The sequence below is a fragment of the Euprymna scolopes genome, chromosome 46 (genome assembly GCF_053919585.1).
Source record: "Euprymna scolopes isolate OS-2025 chromosome 46, ASM5391958v1, whole genome shotgun sequence".
NCBI classification, from domain to species: Eukaryota; Metazoa; Mollusca; class Cephalopoda; order Sepiida; family Sepiolidae; genus Euprymna; species Euprymna scolopes.
In genome coordinates this window covers 69,984,009-70,009,409 of record NC_136527.1, presented here as the reverse complement: position 1 = coordinate 70,009,409, position 25,401 = coordinate 69,984,009, and the positions used below count along the sequence as shown (strand labels likewise).

Here is a 25,401-nt window from a genome sequence, read left to right as displayed (position 1 = left end):
TGTTTTATTCTCTGTCTTGGGGTTTGATCTTTCAGATTAAAGGCTCTCTTATGATCATCACATAGAGTGTTTTCTATTGGTTTATCATTTGGTTTTGGATTTTAACATTGAGGACCTGTTCAGATATTCAAAGATTCCAGAACAACAAGCTGTACACGGTTGGTAGTAATAGTATTGACCTTAGTGAGTGCTCCATTGATTCTTAGGCTTGTATTATTTATTTTTTGGTCAGCATCTGGAATTCATAAATGATCATTCATTTTAGTACTGACAAGGCTCTACGTTGTTTAACTTAGCTGATCTAATTGGAATCAGTGTATCAACGTGATTATGCCGTAGTTCTCTGTCAGAACATTGAGTGTTTGAAAGTGATTGTTCAATTGTTTTGAAGTCTTATTCTTGTGTTGCCAGATAAAGATTATTTGCATAGAAGAATCTGTGTATTGAAGTTAATAATTGTATGTCGAAAATGGTAGGCATAAACACTGATCCTTGGGCTGGGTGTCCATTTGTCATTACTATTTTACTATTGCTCTATTTTCTGTCTGTTTCAAAGAAAAACTAACTCTTAATCAGATGTGATTGAATAATCCTGGCGATTTCCACGTTATAGTCATTTGGACTTGCGGTTCACCATATCAAATGCAGTTGTTAGGTCATCAGTTTTTCGTCATATTCATCTGCAATATCATGTTTTAATGAGAATTTAATCACAGCAGGATATTCCTTGGTGAAAACCAACCTAATAAGACAATAATTGCTTTTCTGTAAACACATCAAAAACATGCCTTCATTTTAGTATAATATAAACCATAAAATCACTTGTTAGTCATAAATGTTGAATCTGTGTTCATATTTTAATTCATAATTTACAGATAGAAATAAAAAAAAATCGTGCAAACCTTTTACCACTGGCAACGCCCGCTTCAGAGAGTGAAAGAAGAAGAAGAGAATGGCCACTGCGTCTATTTATAGACTAGATATCATGGGAAGAGTATGCAAATAACTTTGGACGGTTTTGTCCTATAAAAAGCCTGTATTTGGGAGAGAGGGTGTCTTTTTTGTTTGGCAGAAGCAATTGCTGTCAGAAGTGCATTGGACTGCAGGATTGAAGAGTGAAGATTGAGTTGTGGGGTCATTGTATTTAACCACAAGCTATTTCGGCTAAGAACAGATCATGGAATCTGGGATGTTGAGATTGGGAAAAGATGTGATACCACCTTTTAGTGGAGAAGGTGATGTAGTCGGATAGATAAAGAAAGTAAAACTGGTGGCTAAGCTTCAACATGTGCCAGACCTTGCCAGTTTTATTCCACTTTTTTTGCAGGGAGATGCACTCGCTCTCTATCTTGAGATGAATAATGCAGAACAAGAAGATGCAGAACTGATAGAGATGAGACTCGTGACCGCCTTCACTGAGGGGCCTTTTGAGGCATACGAAAAACTGCAACGATTCAAGTGGACAGGAGAATCGGTGGATGTTTATGCTAATAAAATCAAAAGATTGGCTGGACTGGCGGGATATCTGGGAAGAGGGCTGGAACATACAGCCAAACTGGCATTCATAACTGGATTCCCAGACGATGTATCTGTGGCATTACAGCAGCTACCGAACATAGAGAGAATGGATGTCAGCAAACTGATATCGACTGCACGGCTTTTAGTCAGCAAAAGGGTCGTAGAAACTCGGACATTGGCCGCAAGTGCACAAACTAATGAGACTAATAAGGGAAAGAAAGAATCAAGCCTTCAGTGCTTTAGATGTCAAGGACCGCACCTAAAAAAAGATTGCACAGAGATCCCTAGGGCCAGGGCAACATGCTACAATTATGGAAAATTTGGCCACATTGCGAGATATTGTCCTCAGATTCAGGGAAACGGGCAAGGGGGAGCTTCTGCGCCGCAAGTTACCCTAGCAATGAAATGAAGGCGCGATACTGGCCTCTTCCTATAATAGAAGTAGAGGTGAATGATTCTGTAATGACTGCACTTGTCGATACCGGGTGCACCACTACTTTAATCAATTCCAAACTTTTGAAGGGATATGGAAGGAGCGGTACAGTGAAAGCAGTTGATGGGAGGAATATAGAATGTAAGGGAGCCAGACAAGTGGAGATAAAAGTCTGTGGAATGCACGTAAAGGTGAGGGCAATCTTGATGAATCACATCATTGATGAGATCAACGTCATAATTGGAATGGACGTGATTAATGAGCTGGGAGGTGTAACTAGAAAGAAAGCCAAAGTGAAGTTTGGAGATATACAATGTGCCGTGGCTGCCCATCAGCTGAATGTTTGTAAAATCGAGGATAAAGACTTTGAAGCAAACTTCGATGGAGATAAATGGACAGTAAGATGGACATGGAAGGGAGAGCCTCCAGTATTGCAGAACAAAGTCCAATATTATAAAAACTCTCTGGAAGGCGATAAGAAATTAGAATTCGAGAAAGAGGTGGAAAGATGGATATCAGATGGTATTCTGTTACCATGGAAGGGAGAAAGAAAAGGCGTGTTGCCATTGATGGCAGTATTTCATGCCACAAAAGGGAAAGTTAGGCCAGTGTTTGATTTTCGTGAGTTGAACCGTTTTGTGGCGTGTCATACAGGGAGCGACATAATAGATGTATGTGATGAAAAGATAAGAAAGTGGAGACAGTTGGTAGGAGAGGCTGCAATAGTGGACCTTAAGTCTGCCTACCTGCAACTACATGTGGCAAAGGAACTATGGCAGTACCAGCTGGTCTGTTATAAAGGAAAAACCTATTGCCTAACACGATTAGGATTCGGACTTAATGTCGCACCAAAGATTATGGCAGCCATTTTAAAAACAGTATTAAAGAAAGGAAGTAGGACGAAAGAGGCCACTGATTCATACATTGATGATATAATGGTAGACGTAACGAAAATATCGACACAGGAAGTTGTGGAACATTTGAAGGGGTTTGGGTTAGCAGCAAAATCTCCGGAATCCCTGGACCGAGGAGCGGCACTGGGCCTTAAGCTTATGAAAAATAAGATGGGTGAACTAATGTTCAGGAGAGGCAACGAGATCCCAGAGATGGGAGGAGAAATTAGTAGGCGGGAGCTATTTTCGATCTGTGGTAAATTATTGGGGCACTATCCAATTGCTGGATGGATGCGATTAGCATGCAGTTATGTGAAAAGAAGAGCAAATGGAATGGATTGGGAAGAAAAAGTTGATTGCAAAACCATGAAAGTGATGCAGGAGGTTCTAGCTGAGGTGAAAAAAGAAGACCCTGTTAATGGCGCTTGGCACATACCTGAAGTGAGCAAAGGAGTTGTGTGGTGTGATGCAAGCAATGTTGCAACTGGCGTGGTTGTCGAGATTGGCGGTGTGGTGGCAGAAGATGCAACTTGGCTGAGGAAAAGTGATGACTTTAATCACATTAACATAGCTGAATTAGATGCTGTTCTAAAGGGTGTCAATTTAGCTATCAAATGGAGACTGACAAATATTGAAATAAGAACTGATTCAGCCACTGTACTCAGTTGGGTGAACTCTACTGTGGAGGAGAGTGGCAGAATACGAACAAAGGGTGCCGGAGAAGTGATAATAAAGCGGAGATTAGGGATGCTTAGAGAGTTGATGTCTGAATTAAAACTGCAAATAAAAGCAGTGTTTGTGCCTTCTTAAAGAAACAAGGCAGATGCGCTAACACGGATAAATAAACAGTGGTTAATTGAGAAAGAGGAGGCGCCGATATGCTGTCTTGGAATTGGAGAAATTAAAGAGTTGCATGACATGCATCACATGGGAGTGGAGAGAACATTATATTTGGTGAGGCAAGTGGATCCGAATGTAAAACGGGAAGAAATTCAGATGATAGTAAAGAACTGTGTTCGGTGTAAATCGATCGATCCTGCCCCAAATATACATAATCCTGGGGAAATTGGAGTTTTAACGAACTGGACGAGACTAGCTATTGACATAGCACACTACCGAGGGGGGGCGTACTTATCAATAATTGATTGTGGGCCAAGTAGACTGGCGATATGGAAGAAACTGCGAGTGGAAGCCGCATCTGCAGTTGCAACTGAATTAGAAAAGGTGATGCTTGAACGAGGTCTAGTAAGGGAGGTGATAATGGACAATGGCACTGTTTTTCGCTCAGAAATCTTTCAGACGATGCTAAAAAAATGGAAAATTAAAAGTTATTACAGGGCAGCCTACAGACCTGGAGGAAATGGCATTGTGGAGCGACATCATCGGACCGTGAAAGCAATAGCTGAGAGAGGAAGAATATCGCCTGAAGAGGCTACATTTTGGTACAACATGTCCCCTAAGGTCGGGCAAAGAGATGACACAGTACCACATAGAGCAATCTTTAATTACGAATGGAGGCATCCTAGAGACATGTCACCGGAAATTAATGATCAAGGACCAGCCAGAATCCAAATAGGAGAAGAAGTTTGGGTGAAACCGCCTAATGCCCGATGCACAACGCAGGGGGAAGAGGAGTGATAACAGAAGTGCAATCCCCAAACAACTTAAGTGTCAATGGAATGCCACGACATGTTTTAGATTAAAGGCGTGTGGTCCATTTAGGTGATGAGGATGGTGGTACTGAGCCAGGGAGTGATGAAGATGAACCGGTGCCGATGCAGAGACCGCAAAGAGAATGCAATGCGCCGATCTGGACACGGGATTATGAGATGTGAATGATCTTTAATGATCATGGGGGCGCGTAGTAAAAAAAAAAAAAAAAAAAAAAAATCGTGCAAACCTTTTACCACTGGCAACGCCCGTTTCAGAGAGTGAAAGAAGAAAGAAGAAGAGAATGGCCACTGCGTCTATTTATAGACTAGAGATCATGGGAAGAGTATGCAAATAACTTTGGATGGTTTTGTCCTATAAAAAGCCTGTATTTGGGAGAGAGGGTGTCTTTTTTGTTTGACAGATCAATTGCTGTCAGAAGCGCATTGGACTGCAGGATTGAAGAGTGAAGATTGAGTTGTGGGGTCATTGTATTTAACCACATAAAACATGTTTCTTAAATCAAATTATATCGCATTCATTCCTTGTACATTCAAGTTGAAATTTACCTTTAAAAAATGAAATGAGATATAAATGAAAAAACACAATTGGAGTTACTGTCCCTTCACACCAACAATAAGTTGCAGCAGGTTTAAAGCAAAATTGACTAAAAAAGGTTTACTAATGCATGTCGAAAAATGTTTCAACTGTGTGAAAGAGAAATTAACAAATAAGGGTAAAACTATATTTAATCGCTGGAAATGACTGTTTGTTATATAGTTTGTGATTGACAAAACTGGGAGTCAATTAATAGACTTTTTATAGTGAGATGAAATGGGATGGTAACAATGGTTTTTAAGTGAATAAATAATCTTTATGGGGTAGTCATGTGCTGGGCAGGGGAATGAAATTACAGTAGTAAAAAGTTTTTAAAGTGAATGAGTATTCCTTACGGGAAAAGACATGTTCTTGGCAAGGTTATCAAATTATAACAACAGGAACAGGTTGAAAAGATTTTCAAATGAAGGAATAATTATAAGAAAGGAAACTGTGTACTTGGGAAGGGAATAATTTAACAATAACAGAAACATGGTAAGAGTGGAATCCTTTACAAGCTGTCAGTAATTGGCAGAATTCGAATCATATGTTTTATAACAGTCAAGTGAAGAACACTCAAAACGTTTAGTGTCAATGATTTTATACAATATATTTATTAAAGTTGAAGAATGTCAAATTGAATCAGATTAAAATACTCTGTCGTTGACGACGTTTAAGTCAAAATGATTTTTACTTCTATTATTTGGTTGATGTTATTGATACCTTTGGAAGTAGAATGGAAAAGTAAATGTATGCTAGCTTATATCTCTTAGTTCAAACTTCACGGCATAAAATTCACACGCACCAGCATTTGGAACAAATACATTGCCAAGGTTGCTGCAAAAAGGTGGCCTCATCGATTGTGCTAGAAAACTATTCACAAATATCAGTATCCTGTATATCTACAGTGCCAACATTCATCCATGCATGAAGTATTGGGTTAATTTGCTATTAATCTCATCCCCCAAGACAGGGTCAAAATAAAGTATCTAATCTAATATGTCCAGCATTGTCAACCTCTGTCCTATCACAGCAAGTACTTTAATAAAATTTGATCTAACTGACTCAGAGTACGTGTGCCCCTCCCTCGGGACGAATGCCCTCAACTTGACTGGCAGCAAAGAGCTCTCTTGAGTAAATAAAAAGTTTTCAAATGAATAGTGGAATTCTTTACAAGCTGCTCCTCCCAAAGCAATGGCAGAATTCGAATCACATGTTTTATGATAACAGTCAAGTGAAGAACATTCAGATTCTATACAACATATTTATTCAAGTTGAAGAATGTCAAATTGAAGCAATTTAAAATATTCTGTTCTTGACGGCCTTCTATTATTCGCCTGGTATTGCTAGCTGATATCTATTAGTTCAAACTTCACAGCATAAAATTCACAGACACCAGGATTTGGAACAAATAAATTGCTAAGGTTGCTATAAAAATATCAGTATCCTGTATATCTACAACGTCAACATTCATCCATGCATGGGTTAGTTAATTTGCCATTAATCTCATCTTTCAAGACAGCTTCTAAATGAAGTTTCTAATCTATACATTAAAGTTGAAGAATGTCAAATTGAAGCAGATTAAACTAATCTAATATGTCCAGCATTATTTGCTATTAATCTCATCCCCCAAGACAGGTTCAAAATAAAGTATGCAATCTAATATGTCCAGCATTGTCAACCTCTGTCCTATCACAGCAATGTTGCATACCTTTGCCTGTTTTACAAGTACTTTAATAAAATTTGGTCTAACTGACTCAGTACGTGTGCCCCTCCTTCGGGCTGAATGCCCTCAACTTGACAGGCAGCAAAGAGCTCTCTTGATGCCAAAATCTTTCGACTCTAATCGTTTCTAATCTCGAACTGCTAAACTTTTGAATTTCCTTTCTTTTTTCTACTTTCCTGGCTCTATTAACATGCAGCAATCTAAACATGCAGCTTGCTGCTCAATTTCCTGTATAGTTCACATGTAGAAATAATCTTAAATAATGTATAGTTCACATGTAGAAATAATCTTAAATAATGTATAGTTCACATGTAGAAATAATCTTAAATAATGTATAGTTCACATGTAGAAATAATCTTAAATAATGTATAGTTCACATGTAGAAATAATCTTAAATAATGTATAGTTCACATGTAGAAATAATCTTAAATAATGTATAGTTCACATGTAGAAATAATCTTAAATAATGTATAGTTCACATGTAGAAATAATCTTAAATAATGTATAGTTCACATGTAGAAATAATCTTAAATAATGTATAGTTCACATGTAGAAATAATCTTATATAATGTATAGTTCACATGTAGAAATAATCTTAAATAATGTATAGTTCACATGTAGAAATAATCTTAAATAATGTATAGTTCACATGTAGAAATAATCTTAAATAATGTATAGTTCACATGTAGAAATAATCTTAAATAATGTATAGTTCACATGTAGAAATAATCTTAAATAATGTATAGTTCACATGTAGAAATAATCTTAAATAATGTATAGTTCACATGTAGAAATAATCTTATATAATGTATAGTTCACATGTAGAAATAATCTTAAATAATGTATAGTTCACATGTAGAAATAATCTTAAATAATGTATAGTTCACATGTAGAAATAATCTTAAATAATGTATAGTTCACATGTAGAAATAATATTAAATAATGTATAGTTCACATGTAGAAATAATCTTAAATTATGTATAGTTCACATGTAGAAATAATATTAAATAATGTATGGTTCACATGTAGAAATAATCTTAAATAATGTATAGTTCACATGTAGAAATAATCTTAAATAATGTATAGTTCACATGTAGAAATAATCTTAAATAATGTATAGTTCACATGTAGAAATAATCTTAAATAATGTATAGTTCACATGTAGAAATAATCTTAAATAATGTATAGTTCACATGTAGAAATAATCTTAAATAATGTATAGTTCACATGTAGAAATAATCTTAAATAATGTATAGTTCACATGTAGAAATAATCTTAAATAATGTATAGTTCACATGTAGAAATAATCTTAAATAATGTATAGTTCACATGTAGAAATAATCTTAAATAATGTATAGTTCACATGTAGAAATAATCTTAAATAATGTATAGTTCACATGTATAAATAATCTTAAATAATGTATAGTTCACATGTAGAAATAATATTAAATAATGTATAGTTCACATGTAGAAATAATATTAAATAATGTATAGTTCACATGTAGAAATAATATTAAATAATGTATGGTTCACATGTAGAAATAATCTTAAATAATGTATAGTTCACATGTAGAAATAATCTTAAATAATGTATAGTTCACATGTAGAAATAATCTTAAATAATGTATAGTTCACATGTAGAAATAATCTTAAATAATGTATAGTTCACATGTAGAAATAATCTCAAATAATGTATAGTTCACATGTAGAAATAATCTTAAATAATGTATAGTTCACATGTAGAAATAATCTTAAATAATGTATGGTTCACATGTAGAAATAATCTTAAATAATGTATAGTTCACATGTAGAAATAATATTAAATAATGTATGGTTCACATGTAGAAAAAATCTTAAATAATGTATAGTTCACATGTAGAAATAATCTTAAATAATGTATAGTTCACATGTAGAAATAATATTAAATAATGTATGGTTCACATGTAGAAATAATCTTAAATAATGTATAGTTCACATGTAGAAATAATATTAAATAATGTATGGTTCACATGTAGAAATAATCTTAAATAATGTATGGTTCACATGTAGAAATAATATTAAATAATGTATAGTTCACATGTAGAAATAATGTTAAATAATGTATAGTTCACATGTAGAAATAATCTTAAATAATGTATAGTTCACATGTAGAAATAATCTTAAATAATGTATAGTTCACATGTAGAAATAATCTTAAATAATGTATAGTTCACATGTAGAAATAATCTTAAATAATGTATAGTTCACATGTAGAAATAATCTTAAATAATGTATAGTTCACATGTAGAAATAATCTTAAATAATGTATAGTTCACATGGTGAAATAATCTTAAATAATGTATAGTTCACATGTAGAAATAATATTAAATAATGTATAGTTCACATGTAGAAATAATCTTAAATAATGTATAGTTCACATGTAGAAATAATCTTAAATAATGTATAGTTCACATGTAGAAATAATCTTAAATAATGTATAGTTCACATGTAGAAATAATCTTAAATAATGTATAGTTCACATGTAGAAATAATCTTAAATAATGTATAGTTCACATGTAGAAATAATCTTAAATAATGTATAGTTCACATGTAGAAATAATCTTAAATAATGTATAGTTCACATGTAGAAATAATCTTAAATAATGTATAGTTCACATGGTGAAATAATCTTAAATAATGTATAGTTCACATGTAGAAATAATATTAAATAATGTATAGTTCACATGTAGAAATAATCTTAAATAATGTATAGTTCACATGTAGAAATAATCTTAAATAATGTATAGTTCACATGTAGAAATAATCTTAAATAATGTATAGTTCACATGTAGAAATAATCTTAAATAATGTATAGTTCACATGTAGAAATAATCTTAAATAATGTATAGTTCACATGTAGAAATAATCTTAAATAATGTATAGTTCACATGTAGAAATAATCTTAAATAATGTATAGTTCACATGTAGAAATAATCTTAAATAATGTATAGTTCACATGTAGAAATAATATTAAATAATGTATAGTTCACATGTAGAAATAATCTTAAATAATGTATAGTTCACATGTAGAAATAATCTTAAATAATGTATAGTTCACATGTAGAAATAATCTTAAATAATGTATAGTTCACATGTAGAAATAATCTTAAATAATGTATAGTTCACATGTAGAAATAATCTTATATAATGTATAGTTCACATGTAGAAATAATCTTAAATAATGTATAGTTCACATGTAGAAATAATCTTAAATAATGTATAGTTCACATGTAGAAATAATCTTAAATAATGTATAGTTCACATGTAGAAATAATCTTATATAATGTATAGTTCACATGTAGAAATAATCTTAAATAATGTATAGTTCACATGTAGAAATAATCTTAAATAATGTATAGTTCACATGTAGAAATAATCTTAAATAATGTATAGTTCACATGTAGAAATAATCTTAAATAATGTATGGTTCACATGTAGAAATAATCTTAAATAATGTATAGTTCACATGTAGAAATAATCATAAATAATGTATAGTTCACATGTAGAAATAATCTTAAATAATGTATAGTTGACATGTAGAAATAATCTTAAATAATGTATAGTTCACATGTAGAAATAATCTTAAATAATGTATAGTTCACATGTAGAAATAATCTTATATAATGTATAGTTCACATGTAGAAATAATCTTAAATAATGTATAGTTCACATGTAGAAATAATCTTAAATAATGTATAGTTCACATGTAGAAATAATATTAAATAATGTATAGTTCACATGTAGAAATAATCTTATATAATGTATAGTTCACATGTAGAAATAATCTTAAATAATGTATAGTTCACATGTAGAAATAATCTTAAATAATGTATAGTTCACATGTAGAAATAATCTTAAATAATGTATAGTTGACATGTAGAAATAATCTTAAATAATGTATAGTTCACATGTAGAAATAATCTTAAATAATGTATGGTTCACATGTAGAAATAATATTAAATAATGTATAGTTCACATGTAGAAATAATCTTATATAATGTATAGTTCACATGTAGAAATAATCTTAAATAATGTATAGTTCACATGTAGAAATAATCTTAAATAATGTATAGTTCACATGTAGAAATAATCTTAAATAATGTATAGTTGACATGTAGAAATAATCTTAAATAATGTATAGTTCACATGTAGAAATAATATTAAATAATGTATGGTTCACATGTAGAAATAATATTAAATAATGTATAGTTCACATGTAGAAATAATCTTAAATAATGTATAGTTCACATGTAGAAATAATCTTAAATAATGTATAGTTCACATGTAGAAATAATCTTAAATAATGTATAGTTCACATGTAGAAATAATATTAAATAATGTATAGTTCACATGTAGAAATAATCTTAAATAATGTATAGTTCACATGTAGAAATAATCTTAAATAATGTATAGTTCACATGTTGAAATAATCTTAAATAATGTATAGTTCACATGTAGAAATAATCTTAAATAATGTATAGTTCACATGTAGAAATAATCTTAAATAATGTATAGTTCACATGTAGAAATAATCTTAAATAATGTATAGTTCACATGTAGAAATAATCTTAAATAATGTATGGTTCACATGTAGAAATAATCTTAAATAATGTATAGTTTACATGTAGAAATAATCATAAATAATGTATAGTTCACATGTAGAAATAATCTTAAATAATGTATAGTTGACATGTAGAAATAATCTTAAATAATGTATAGTTCACATGTAGAAATAATCTTAAATAATGTATAGTTCACATGTAGAAATAATCTTATATAATGTATAGTTCACATGTAGAAATAATCTTAAATAATGTATAGTTCACATGTAGAAATAATCTTAAATAATGTATAGTTCACATGTAGAAATAATATTAAATAATGTATAGTTCACATGTAGAAATAATCTTATATAATGTATAGTTCACATGTAGAAATAATCTTAAATAATGTATAGTTCACATGTAGAAATAATCTTAAATAATGTATAGTTCACATGTAGAAATAATCTTAAATAATGTATAGTTCACATGTAGAAATAATCTTAAATAATGTATGGTTCACATGTAGAAATAATCTTAAATAATGTATAGTTTACATGTAGAAATAATCATAAATAATGTATAGTTCACATGTAGAAATAATCTTAAATAATGTATAGTTGACATGTAGAAATAATCTTAAATAATGTATAGTTCACATGTAGAAATAATCTTAAATAATGTATGGTTCACATGTAGAAATAATCTTAAATAATGTATAGTTCACATGTAGAAATAATCTTAAATAATGTATAGTTCACATGTAGAAATAATATTAAATAATGTATAGTTCACATGTAGAAATAATCTTAAATAATGTATAGTTCACATGTAGAAATAATATTAAATAATGTATGGTTAACATGTAGAAATAATCTTAAATAATGTATAGTTCACATGTAGAAATAATCTTAAATAATGTATAGTTCACATGTAGAAATAATCTTAAATAATGTATAGTTCACATGTAGAAATAATCTTAAATAATGTATAGTTCACATGTAGAAATAATCTTATATAATGTATAGTTCACATGTAGAAATAATCTTAAATAATGTATAGTTCACATGTAGAAATAATCTTAAATAATGTATAGTTCACATGTAGAAATAATCTTAAATAATGTATAGTTCACATGTAGAAATAATCTTAAATAATGTATAGTTCACATGTAGAAATAATCTTAAATAATGTATAGTTCACATGTAGAAATAATATTAAATAATGTATGGTTCACATGTAGAAAAAATCTTAAATAATGTATGGTTCACATGTAGAAATAATCTTAAATAATGTATAGTTCACATGTAGAAATAATCTTAAATAATGTATAGTTCACATGTAGAAATAATCTTAAATAATGTATAGTTCACATGTAGAAATAATCTTATATAATGTATAGTTCACATGTAGAAATAATCTTAAATAATGTATAGTTCACATGTAGAAATAATCTTAAATAATGTATAGTTCACATGTAGAAATAATCTTAAATAATGTATAGTTCACATGTAGAAATAATATTAAATAATGTATAGTTCACATGTAGAAATAATCTTAAATAATGTATAGTTCACATGTAGAAATAATATTAAATAATGTATGGTTCACATGTAGAAATAATATTAAATAATGTATAGTTCACATGTAGAAATAATCTTAAATAATGTATAGTTCACATGTAGAAATAATCTTAAATAATGTATAGTTCACATGTAGAAATAATCTTAAATAATGTATAGTTCACATGTAGAAATAATATTAAATAATGTATAGTTCACATGTAGAAATAATCTTAAATAATGTATAGTTCACATGTAGAAATAATCTTAAATAATGTATAGTTCACATGTTGAAATAATCTTAAATAATGTATAGTTCACATGTAGAAATAATCTTAAATAATGTATAGTTCACATGTAGAAATAATCTTAAATAATGTATAGTTCACATGTAGAAATAATCTTAAATAATGTATAGTTCACATGTAGAAATAATCTTAAATAATGTATAGTTCACATGTAGAAATAATCTTAAATAATGTATAGTTCACATGTAGAAATAATCTTAAATAATGTATAGTTCACATGTAGAAATAATCTTAAATAATGTATAGTTCACATATAGAAATAATCTTAAATAATGTATAGTTCACATGTAGGAATAATCTTAAATAATGTATAGTTCACATGTAGAAATAATCTTAAATAATGTATAGTTCACATGTAGAAATAATCTTAAATAATGTATAGTTCACATGTAGAAATAATCTTAAATAATGTATGGTTCACATGTAGAAATAATCTTAAATAATGTATAGTTCACATGTAGAAATAATCTTAAATAATGTATAGTTCACATGTATAAATAATCTTAAATAATGTATAGTTCACATGTAGAAATAATATTAAATAATGTATGGTTCACATGTAGAAATAATCTTAAATAATGTATAGTTCCCATGTAGAAATAATCTTAAATAATGTATAGTTCCCATGTAGAAATAATCTTAAATAATGTATAGTTCACATGTAGAAATAATCTTAAATAATGTATGGTTCACATGTAGAAATAATCTTAAATAATGTATAGTTCACATGTAGAAATAATCTTAAATAATGTATAGTTCACATGTAGAAATAATCTTAAATAATGTATAGTTCACATGTTGAAATAATCTTAAATAATGTATAGTTCACATGTTGAAATAATCTTAAATAATGTATAATTCACATGTAGAAATAATCTTAAATAATGTATAGTTCACATGTAGAAATAATCTTAAATAATGTATAGTTCACATGTAGAAATAATCTTATATAATGTATAGTTCACATGTAGAAATAATCTTAAATAATGTATAGTTCACATGTAGAAATAATCTTAAATAATATATAGTTCACATGTAGAAATAATCTTAAATAATGTATAGTTCACATGTAGAAATAATCTTAAATAATGTATGGTTCACATGTAGAAATAATCTTAAATAATGTATAGTTCACATGTAGAAATAATCTTAAATAATATATAGTTCACATGTAGAAATAATCTTAAATAATGTATAGTTCACATGTAGAAATAATCTTAAATAATGTATAGTTCACATGTAGAAATAATCTTAAATAATGTATAGTTCACATGTAGAAATAATCTTAAATAATATATAGTTCACATGTAGAAATAATCTTAAATAATGTATAGTTCACATGTAGAAATAATCTTAAATAATGTATAGTTCACATGTAGAAATAATCTTAAATAATATATAGTTCACATGTAGAAATAATCTTAAATAATGTATAGTTCACATGTAGAAATAATCTTAAATAATGTATAGTTCACATGTAGAAATAATCTTAAATAATGTATAGTTCACATGTAGAAATAATCTTAAATAATGTATAGTTCACATGTAGAAATAATCTTAAATAATGTATAGTTCACATGTAGAAATAATCTTAAATAATGTATAGTTCACATGTAGAAATAATCTTAAATAATGTATAGTTCACATGTAGAAATAATCTTAAATAATGTATAGTTCACATGTAGAAATAATCTTATATAATGTATAGTTCACATGTAGAAATAATCTTAAATAATGTATAGTTCACATGTAGAAATAATCTTAAATAATATATAGTTCACATGTAGAAATAATCTTAAATAATGTATAGTTCACATGTAGAAATAATATTAAATAATGTATGGTTCACATGTAGAAATAATCTTAAATAATGTATAGTTCCCATGTAGAAATAATCTTAAATAATGTATAGTTCCCATGTAGAAATAATCTTAAATAATGTATAGTTCACATGTAGAAATAATCTTAAATAATGTATGGTTCACATGTAGAAATAATCTTAAATAATGTATAGTTCACATGTAGAAATAATCTTAAATAATGTATAGTTCACATGTAGAAATAATCTTAAATAATGTATAGTTCACATGTTGAAATAATCTTAAATAATGTATAGTTCACATGTTGAAATAATCTTAAATAATGTATAATTCACATGTAGAAATAATCTTAAATAATGTATAGTTCACATGTAGAAATAATCTTAAATAATGTATAGTTCACATGTAGAAATAATCTTAAATAATGTATAGTTCACATGTAGAAATAATCTTATATAATGTATAGTTCACATGTAGAAATAATCTTAAATAATGTTTAGTTCACATGTAGAAATAATCTTAAATAATGTATAGTTCACATGTAGAAATAATCTTAAATAATGTATGGTTCACATGTAGAAATAATCTTAAATAATGTATGGTTCACATGTAGAAATAATCTTAAATAATGTATAGTTCACATGTAGAAATAATCTTAAATAATGTATAGTTCACATGTAGAAATAATCTTAAATAATGTATAGTTCACATGTAGAAATAATCTTAAATAATGTATAGTTCACATGTAGAAATAATCTTAAATAATGTATAGTTCACATGTAGAAATAATCTTAAATAATGTATAGTTCACATGTAGAAATAATCTTTAATAATGTATAGTTCACATGTAGAAATAATCTTAAATAATATATAGTTCACATGTAGAAATAATCTTAAATAATGTATAGTTCACATGTAGAAATAATCTTAAATAATGTATAGTTCACATGTAGAAATAATCTTAAATAATGTATAGTTCACATGTAGAAATAATCTTAAATAATATATAGTTCACATGTAGAAATAATCTTAAATAATGTATAGTTCACATGTAGAAATAATCTTAAATAATGTATGGTTCACATGTAGAAATAATCTTAAATAATGTATAGTTCACATGTAGAAATAATCTTAAATAATATATAGTTCACATGTAGAAATAATCTTAAATAATGTATAGTTCACATGTAGAAATAATCTTAAATAATGTATAGTTCACATGTAGAAATAATCTTAAATAATGTATAGTTCACATGTAGAAATAATCTTAAATAATATATAGTTCACATGTAGAAATAATCTTAAATAATGTATAGTTCACATGTAGAAATAATCTTAAATAATGTATAGTTCACATGTAGAAATAATCTTAAATAATGTATAGTTCACATGTAGAAATAATCTTAAATAATGTATAGTTCACATGTAGAAATAATCTTAAATAATGTATAGTTCACATGTAGAAATAATCTTAAATAATGTATAGTTCACATGTAGAAATAATCTTAAATAATGTATAGTTCACATGTAGAAATAATCTTAAATAATGTATAGTTCACATGTAGAAATAATCTTAAATAATATATAGTTTACATGTAGAAATAATCTTAAATAATGTATAGTTCACATGTAGAAATAATCTTAAATTATGTATAGTTCACATGTAGAAATAATCTTAAATTATGTATAGTTCACATGTAGAAATAATCTTAAATAATGTATAGTTCACATGTAGAAATAATCTTAAATAATGTATAGTTCACATGTAGAAATAATCTTAAATAATATATAGTTCACATGTAGAAATAATCTTAAATAATGTATAGTTCACATGTAGAAATAATCTTAAATAATGTATAGTTCACATGTAGAAATAATATTAAATAATGTATAGTTCACATGTAGAAATAATCTTAAATAATGTATAGTTCACATGTAGAAATAATCTTAAATAATGTATAGTTCACATGTAGAAATAATCTTAAATAATGTATAGTTCACATGTAGAAATAATCTTAAATAATGTATAGTTCACATGTAGAAATAATCTTATATAATGTATAGTTCACATGTAGAAATAATCTTAAATAATGTATAGTTCACATGTAGAAATAATCTTAAATAATGTATAGTTCACATGTAGAAATAATCTTAAATAATGTATAGTTCACATGTAGAAATAATCTTTAATAATATATAGTTCACATGTAGAAATAATCTTAAATAATGTATAGTTCACATGTAGAAATAATCTTAAATAATGTATAGTTCACATGTAGAAATAATCTTAAATAATATATAGTTCACATGTAGAAATAATCTTAAATAATGTATAGTTCACATGTAGAAATAATCTTAAATAATATATAGTTCACATGTAGAAATAATCTTATATAATGTATAGTTCACATGTAGAAATAATCTTAAATATGTATAGTTCACATGTAGAAATAATCTTAAATAATGTATAGTTCACATGTAGAAATAATCTTAAATAATGTATAGTTCACATGTAGAAATAATCTTAAATAATAGCCTCCAACATCCAAGTGGACATATACCTTGCTTAGTATGGATAAAGATTTTTAAAAAGTGAATAAATAGCTCTTCAGGTCGGGGGGGGCGTATGCTTTGTTAGGAAGTAGTGTGGCATCTTAACTGAATCATATAGGCTCAAAACCGTTTTTTTTCTTTTCTATCATTTATTTTGGACTGTAAAGAGATGATGTTGGATTACATAATCAAACAGCGTATTTGCAACATTTTCAACATCCAAATCGCTTATAAAGCACACACCCACACACCCACGAATTTTCTGGTGTTCAAACTCGTAAAACAAAGAAAAAACGTAAGGAGGTGACGTTTTCTATAACTGGTTTCAATAACAACCACATCACGTCAGCGACTATTGTTGCTACCAATTCACCTTTCATGTAAAAAGAAAAGTAACAAGTGAAACAGAGAGCATAAATGAATGAAAGGGAGATAATTGGGGGCATTGAAAGCAGACGAGTGCCGTACATTGTTATTACATATGTGGATGTTATGTTTATGCGGGTAAAAAAAAAGACTGAATTAAACAAAGAACAAATGAATTTACTGGAAGCCTGGAAAAATGGATTAAAATAGAATTTAAAAAAAAATTCAATTTAACATTATATAATTCATTCTTAATACTACAATATTTTAAGTTTTTAAATTTAGGGTTTGTATTACTGTACACATAGATTCGAAAAAGTTGTCAAAAAACAAATATATAACAAATAAATGTTATCAAAGACAAGATAAGTTACTTTTCTACCAAACTGGATATATTTTTCGTGTTTTTATTCAATGTAACATGTTTATTCAGCTCGAAAAACATACAGTGTTTACCAATGTATTCGAAAATTCAAGATGGCGTCTGATTCTCTCTTTAACACGGTAAGTTTATGATAAGGTGTTATAAATAAAAACTATACAAAATACTATTAAAAACCCGCCGAATATATGTCAACCTATGTCACGGTAACATATATTGAGCGAGTTTTTAACAGTATTTTATCCGGTTTTTTATTTATAACACCTTTTCTAGGTATGTGAAAATGCCAAGGCTTTTGCGAGGGTTAAGTGGCATTGATAACTTGAGTAAGCCGTAATTCTGTGCACTGAGGTATGTGTCATAAATTGGCCCCTACCACCTATATCCGGGGGGTTAACTACACCGCAGGGATACTGATGAGGTAGCACACATGTTTCGCTACATGCTGGTATTTGAATTATTTTCATACGTTCAGTAGAAGTGTAAAAAATTTTCAAGTGAAGTTTTGTGTCATTTAAATCATCATTATTAGACCTGAAGGTAAGTTGTAATAGTTTTGAAACTATATATATTCGTTAATATAGATATTAAACATTATTTGTGCGAAATATGAAGCCTATATGACTTTACCTTCATTGGTTTTGAGTTTACCTAAAATGTGAAGCCGTTACGAAAATTTTCAAAATTTCACTAACGCCATATCGTTAACCTACGCACTTTGTTTACAAATATTTTCCAACAACGGCAATGACGCTAAACTACGGCTGGCTATAAAAATTCTTTTAAATTATTAAAATTTATTTCAGCATAATGAACTTTTAGGATTTAAATTATTTTACTTTCTTTAAACCAAAACATTTCTCCCCGGCAAAATATTTTATCATTTTATCGAGCTGCTTTTTTTTTTCTTCCATTTTGTTACTTTGCTTTTTTTTCTATAATAAACTAATAAACAAATTTACAATTAAAAAAAATACAAGAGTTATTTTTAAAATTTAAAAATAAAACTTTCATGAATATATTTTTTTATTATGCACATTTTGCAAACTTTAAATTCTAAAAGTTTTAATAATTTAAAAGAAATTTTGGGTTTGTATTGCTGTACACATTCGAAAAAGTTGTCAAAAACAAATATATAACAAATAAATATTATCAAAGGCAAGATAAGTTACTTTTCTACCAAACTGGATACATTTTTTTGTTTTTATTCAATGTAACATGTTTATTCAGCTCGAAAAACATGCAGTGCTTACCGTTGTATTGGAAAATTCAAAATGGCGGCCACTCTCTCTTAAACACGGTAAGTTTGGGAAAAGGTGTTATAAATAATAAACTAGACAAAATACTATTAAAAAAACACCGAATATATGCCAACTTATGTCACGGTAACATATAATGAGCGAATTTCTAACAGTATGTTGTCTAGTTTATTATTTATAACATCTTTTCTTGAACTTACCGTGTTAAAGAGAGTGTCGGGCGCCATTTTGAATTTTCCAATACATCGATAAACACTGTATTCGAGCTGAATAAAAACACGAAAAATATATCCAGTTAGGTAGAAAAGTAACTTATCTTGCCTTTGATAACATTTATTTGTTATATATTTGTTTTTTGACAACTTTTTCGAATCTATGTGTACAGTAGTAATACAAACCCGAAATTTTAATTTATATGCTAAAAGTTCATGAGAAATGTAAAAAAAAAAAAAATTATATTTATTGGTGTTTCTGCAGTTTATTTTGACATAAAAAATCAGCATTAGCAGCAGACTTCATATGCGGGGATAATATTGCCTTAAGTAATTGACTACCTCTTCCGCCCCAGCATCCCCCTTCACCTCTTAATCTTGTAAATAATTCATTAATAAACTTTCAAAATATATTTTTCTTGTTCTCCATTCAATAAGCTCTCCAGTGATATTTGTCTTTTTGAAATCGGACAAGAAATAAGAAAGTTATGACAAAATAACTGTGAAAAATCTTGATATCGGTCACAACTTTGTTAAGGAAATCCATTGATTCTATTGTCAAAAATTAGCCTCAAATTTCAGCTTTAGAATTGTTGTAACTTTCTTATTATTTGTCCTACAGAGGTGGTTCAAGTATCATTAGAATGGTCTCTGCATACTCTTTCTGCTGAGCTGTTCCATTTTAAGATATGTTAACTTTGAATTTTTCTTTCACGTACCTACCTTTTCCCAAACTTACCGTGTTAAAGAGACAATCAGACGCCATCTTGAATATTCCAATACTTCGGTAACCATTGTATGCTTTTCGAGCTGAATAAACATGTTAAATTGAATAAAAACACGAAAAATATATCCAGTTTGGTAGAAAAGTAACTTATCTTGCCTTTGATAACATTTATTTGTTATATATTTGTTTTTTGACAACTTTTTCGAATCTATGTGTACAGTAATACAAACCCTAAATTTATTTCATTTTTTACTAGTATATCTTGTCCTCTTTTCCATGTTCAAGCTTACTTTTCATGCTCGGATTTTTCTATTGTACAATTATAAAAGAATCATTAACATTTTTAAAACATTACTCGATTTGAGAGAATTCTATAAAATTATCATTCTTCGTTTAATATGTAAACTTAGAATGTTGACTCATTTCTGTTTCAAAACAAAGAGAAACATAATGGTGGCAACATAACAAAATACGCACACACACACACACACAAGGAATAAAAAGAACTCCAAAAAGAGCAATTAAATTCAAGTAATACTTACTTTTTTTCGTTTTGACAAATTGCTTTCAACAAAGAAACGATTATAAAAAGTGTTAATTAAAAGGAGACGAATTTGACGAGTGAGATTACAATTTAAGATGGCGTCCGGAACACCTAGCTCGCAGAAAATTAAAACCGGAGTTAATTTAAATTAACCATTTCTAAACAGGTTCGATCTGTTTGGTAAATATTACGTGTGAAATTATAATCATTTTATTTATCAAAATATTTTTATAGTTTAATGAAAACAAAAGATGATAGAATAACGTATTTGTCCGCGAACTTTACTTTACGAAAGTCATGATTCGACCTTAAAAATTAAAAAAAAAAAACTTATTAATAATTATATAAAAATGAAAATCTTAAATTATGATTTTTATAATGCTTTAAATATTAAATGTGACCTCCGCTTCCCTTGTGGTATAAATACATTCACGTTGAGCATTTCTTATAATATTTATTTAATTCACTTTTGGGGTTTGTATTATTGTACACATTCGAAAAAGTTGTCAAAAAACAAATATATAACAAATAAATGTTATCAAAGGCAAGGTAAGTTACTTTTCTACCAAACTGGATATATTTTTCGTGTTTTTATTCAATTAAACATGTTTATTCAGCTCGAAAAGCATACAGTGTTTACCGATGTATTGGAAAATTTAAGATGGCGGCTGACTCTCTCTTTAACACGGTAAATTCGGAAAAAGGTGTAATAAATAATAAACTAGACAAAATACTGTTAGAAATTTGCTCAATATATGTTTCCGTGATATAACTTGACATATATTTGGTGGTTTTTTAATAGTATTTTGTCTAGTTTATTATTTATAACACCTTTTTCCAAACTTACCGTGTTAAAGAGAGAGTCGGCCGCCATTTTAAATTTTCCAATACATCGGTAAACACTGTATGCTTTTTGAGCTGAATAAACATGTTTAATTGAATAAAAACACGAAAATTATATCCAGTTTGGTAGAAAGTAACTTATCTTGCCTTTGATAACATTTATTTGTTATATATTTGTTTTTTGACAACTTTTTCGAATCTATGTGTACAGTAATACAAACCCCAATTTTGCATAGAATTCCATCGTTCTTGTTTTGTTGTATATGAAGACAATGAGTTACCAATTTTTGGTAAATAGAACAAACTACCTCCAGTAAAACTACACTACAGACAGCACGGTACGTAATTTTTTATGTTGTACCGATGCTTAAAAATTCCCCCAAAATCAGGAAATTAAACAAATTTTAATGAAATTTTCAGTATTTATCAAACAATGGGTGCCCGGAAAACTCGTCTCAGGAAAACTCGTCTCGGGAAAACTCGTCTCCGGAAAACTGGTCCCCTTTCGCTAGATAGGAAAACTGGTCCCTTATTGAATAAATATCGATTGAAAACACATTATATGATCATTCTTGAAGGAGATATTATTTTTTAAAATAGACTATAGCCCTCCCTAATATTTTTTTAAAATATTTTTACTTGTTTAATGTTTTTTTTTTTTTTTTTTTTTTTTAAATAAAATCGATTTTCTAAGTGTCCGTTTTCTACCTAACTGGCTAAGTTCTTAGTGGTTTAATTTATTTTAAAGCGTTTATTATGTTTATACAAAGTTAATTACAAATTTTTTTTGTTCTTATTTTAACGATGTTTTTTGGAGTCATAAAAACAATAATTAAAAACAAAACCAAAAAATTTAAAAATAGCCAGCGATTCGATTTTTCGTTGCTTTTTGTTTTGGTTTTTTAATCGAAGTGACTATTCGCAGCCGGCTGCGGCTATTCTAAAATGCTATTCGCAGCCGGCCGGCGGCAAAACCGGAAGTTGTCGAGTCGACGGTATTGATCTCAAAATTATTAAAAAAAAACCTTACCAGAAATTTATATTCACTTTATTGAAAAGAGCATAAAATTTCACATTGAACCTGAAAATTACGTAAAAATTGAACGAATAGAAAAATTTAGATCGATTTTTAAATTTAAAAAAGTTAAAAAAAGTGAACTCGTAAAAATCAATGTATTTGTATACGTAAAAAAATGGCTACTTGTAACATCGGAGAAACGCGCTTAGACATTTTGTAAACATTGTTTTTAAAAAATAAAAAATAATACTTCTATTATGTTTTAAACGACTGTAATAGTTTATTTTGGAAGTATATTTCATAAGGAAAATAAACAACTCACTTTAAAAACAGAAATTACGAGTTTTATATATTTTATTCGCAGTTTTTTGTTGGGAGTGTCAAAAATTCCGCCTAAAATTCTGATACACCTAGCGGGCGGGCAACGAAGCCTGTAAAATGGCGACAGGTAGAGCCAGTCTCCAGGGGTTAATACCATATAAACGGTAAATTTGCTGTGGGGTTGATTATCAGATTCGTTGTCAGCGACCCGAAAACCTGTGTAAGAAGGCAGGACTAAAGTGATCGGTGTTATGAAAGAATGGTAATATCGCGGTTCAAAAATATCAGTAAATACGCTAATTTTATTAAAAATAAACTTTGCCAAAAAACACAAATTATTTACTAAAAACAAAAATATTTCGCAACTGAGCAAGTGATAAGCCACGCCCATGCCGTTCTCTGCATGAGTACCCCAAATTCTCCGCTGTGTTAGTAATGAAAAACTAAAACAAATAATTAAAATGAAAAGACATGTTAAATTCTCCGCTCAAAATAAAAAATGGGAGAGAGAAAAATTAAATTCGCCACTGTGTTGGTAATTAAAAATTAAAACAACTTATTTTTTACTTGTAAACTGGTTTATTAATTGTAGAAAACAAAAATAAACGGGAGAAAAAAGCAGCTCAAAATGAAAGAAATTGTTAAATTCTATTACAAAAGAAAACAAATTATTTTTACAATTCTAGCCAAGAATTTACTTAAGATTTGTCTGACGTCACTTCCGGTCAGCTGATGCGACCGGCTGCGAATAGCATTTTAGAATAGCCGCAGCCGGCTGCGAATATCAACGGCCTTTTTAATTATGATAGTTTTTTTGTTGTTATGTTTTTGTTTTCTCTCATACCAAATGCACTCATGCGTTATTTAAAATTGTAATTTTATCAATTATCAACATTTATTGTCGTCCTGTCAAATTTTGCAAAAATTAACTAATAAATTAAAAACGAAATTTTTTTTTGGCGCGAGGGATGCCATGTGCTAACAATCTCTCGTTAACTAATTTTTAATTTTTAAAAATTTTTACTTCAAAATTCTAAAATCAATCATTAAGAGAAAAAGTAATAACTAAATAAATTTATTAATCAATTTTCGGGTTTGTATTACTGTACACATAGATTCGAAAAAGTTGTCAAAAACAAATATATAACAAATAAATGTTATCAAAGGCAAGATAAATTACTTTGCTACCAAACTGGATATAATTTTCGTGTTTTCATTCAATTTAACATGTTTATTCAGCTCAAAAAGCATACAGTGTTTACGGATATATTGGAAAATTCAAAATGGCGGCCGACTCTCTCTTTAACACGGTAAGTTCGAGAAAAGGTGTTATAAATAATAAACTAGAGAAAATGCTATTAAAAAACCACCGAATATATGTCAAGTTATGTCACAGTAACATATATTGAGCACATTTCTAACAGTATTTTGTCTAATTTATTATTTATTACACCTTTTTCCGAACTTACCGTGTTAAAGAGAGAGTCGGCCGCCATTTTAAATTTTCCAATACATCGGTAAACACTGTATGCTTTTTGAGCTGAATAAACATGTTAAATTGAATAAAAACACGAAAATTATATCCTTTTTGGTAGAAAAGTAATCTATCTTGCCTTTGATAACATTTATTTGTTATATATTTGTTTTTTGACAACTTTTTCGAATCTATGTATACAATAATACAAACCCATAAATTCTTTTTATATTAATATAAAAAAAGCGGTCTCGTTTATGAACATACTAACCGCTTTAAAATAAGTGAAACCACTAAGAACTTAACCAGTTAGGTAGAAAACGAACACTTAGAAAATCGATTTTATTAAAAAAAAAAAAAAAAAATTAAACAAGTAAAAAAATTTTTTTTTAATATTATGGGGGTTATAGTCTATTTTAAAAAACAATATCTCCTTCAAGAACGATCATAAAATGTGTTTTTAATCGACATTTTTTCAATAAGGGACCAGTTTTCCTACCTAGCGAAAGGGGACCAGTTTTCCGGAGACGAGTTTTCCGGAGACGAGTTTTTCCGGAGACGAGTTTTCCCGGGACGAGTTTTCCTAAATTCCAAACAATGATCGCGAAATATAAT

General features: G+C 28.5%; 1 long non-coding RNA gene across 1 annotated transcript in view; it reads right to left on the bottom strand.

Annotated features, from left to right (window-relative positions):
- Positions 1 to 21,401, bottom strand: part of LOC145270842 (uncharacterized) — a 55,312-nt gene extending 33,911 nt beyond the window's left edge. The window contains exon 1 of the long non-coding RNA XR_013865593.1: positions 21,129 to 21,401. This is a non-coding gene — a long non-coding RNA (uncharacterized LOC145270842). The remainder of the gene's footprint in view (positions 1 to 21,128) is intronic.
- Positions 21,402 to 25,401: the final 4,000 nt, after the last annotated feature.